The 2,062-nt window shown below is 35.8% G+C and overlaps 1 protein-coding gene across 1 annotated transcript in view; it reads right to left on the bottom strand.

Annotated features, from left to right (window-relative positions):
- The window catches only part of ITGA4 (integrin, alpha 4 (antigen CD49D, alpha 4 subunit of VLA-4 receptor)), a 90,513-nt gene that overhangs the window by 11,513 nt on the left and 76,938 nt on the right, over positions 1-2,062 (bottom strand). The gene's annotated exons all lie outside the window — the stretch shown is intronic.

Raw genomic sequence — 2,062 nt, 5'->3', positions numbered from 1 at the left:
GTTGAAAAAACACATTTTTACCTCGACATCCAAAATGTTGAACAGCTTATCTGTTTGGGGTATAAAAGAATTTGGTACCATTATTTCCATGCTAACATTTGGAGCCATGCTATTGCCACTGTTGATAACCTGATAAAATAAGGAAAAAATTTTACATATTTTTCATAAGTACAGGTATCAATGAGCTTTTAGGTGACCCTATGTATTGCACACAACATTGGTGGAGGTTTGGAGTTGGCAGCTGCACAGCAAAGGGAGACAGAATATCCATAGTCAGAATTTTAAAAGTTTGTTAATAATTTCAAACTCTAGTCATTCCTAGCCCTCTCTTCTTGGTACTGTTTAGACCCAAAAGTTTAGGCTGATGGTTTACTGGAAAAACAGTCTTAAAGAAACATAAACAACATGTATTTTATGCTGGAATATGTATTTTAAAAACAATCAATTGGTCCTCATAACCATCCTATGAACCAACATTTTACTATACACCAGCTAAGAAAAATGCTAAGAGGTGTTACTCATATTCCCAGGATGAAAGTTAAAGAGTTAGAACCAAAACTCAGGTATTTTCAATCTTATGATGTTTTCACAAAATCACTCCCTGCTGAGAGAATAATTGAGCAGTAAGTGAATAAAAATGTATTTTTATTCAGGGTAATTATAATGTTAATACATTCAGAAAATCAAAAGAATATGTTATGGGATTTTAAAGAAAACACAAACGTCTTTAATAATACTTTTCAAAAAATGCATAAGGGGATGGTATTTCATTATTGTTGACAGATTGAGGACTGTAGATCCTTGAAAAAGGAGATTGGGTCAAAATATTGCCTATTGAGAGCTTAACTATGAAATCAATACAATAAGTCAGAAAAGAGACATGCCACAATACCTAAATGAAAAAGGGCGAGTAGACCTGCAGGCATCTCTTGAATGCATATGACATAGATGAAGAGAGTATCCCTAGATTTGAGACAGGTGGTAATTGCTAGGCCATGAAAGCACAGGGAAGTTACAGAAAGAAATGTTAGCAATGGGTAGCCAGCAGTGCTCAGTACCTTAGACAAGGTCTTCCTAATACCAGTAAATAATCCATCTAAGTTACAGTTCTACTTCATCTCTGTTTGCCTGACAACACTTAGGCCGCCAAGAACACTCACATACTCGGATGGACCCTGCAAGCCTATATACTGCAAGTTTCTCCAGTCTTAGCCACTCCATTGTACATTATTTAGAAAATACTTATTAACTATTAGTTGTAAATTAATAAATAGTCCTTATAGAGTCTAGCTTGGTTTCTGTTTTAGTTTATCAAAGCACAAAGCCTCACTGGGTTCCGATGAAAACATTTCTTGGGACTTCAAAGTGGAAGGCTAAATTTTTTCAACACTAGGAATATACTAGTGTAACAAAAACTTGCATATACATGGAATCAATAGGACATTCTTTTCCCACAGATCTGGGGCAGGGCCCAGGAATTTGCATTTTGGATAGGTACCCCAAGTGATTCTAATATACATTTTGAAAAGCACTGACTTACAAAATATAATAATATACCTAATCACATTCTACAGATCGTTATATCACTTTGGACAGTGCTTTTGGGTCAAAAAATATTTTTGTGGATATTATCTCTATCATTCACATCTGTGCTGTGATACAGCAAAAAATTTCAGTTTGACAGCAAAAATGTCTTAAGTTTAGCTGTAGCTGTCCACTAATACTTCCAGATGATAGTATTCTTTACTTTTTTTAAAAGGTTATTTTATAATTCATAAAGCACATGCCGCAGGCCATAAACCTATGGCTTGACAGGCTGACAAATTCGACCTTCAGTGGAGATGGGGGAGGTAAGAGCTTCCTTTACTTGGTAATGTTAGGACTTCTATAAAGTTTGAACCAAGAAGAGATTTCACTGATTTGCACCTTGCCCTACCCTAGTTTCTGTATGCATCTCTGTAGAATTCATCCCATCCTGTAACTCTGCCTATTTCAAGTGTTACCTCTTTTCCCACATGTTCTTTCCCACCTGTCCTGTGAGGAGATATGGGCTTGAGTACCA

The sequence above is a fragment of the Propithecus coquereli genome, unplaced genomic scaffold, assembly GCF_000956105.1.
Source record: "Propithecus coquereli isolate 6110/MARCELLA unplaced genomic scaffold, Pcoq_1.0 Scaffold35, whole genome shotgun sequence".
Lineage (NCBI taxonomy): Eukaryota > Metazoa > Chordata > Mammalia > Primates > Indriidae > Propithecus > Propithecus coquereli.
The sequence above is the reverse complement of the archived record's forward strand: the minus strand, read 5'-3'. Positions and strand labels throughout refer to the sequence as shown.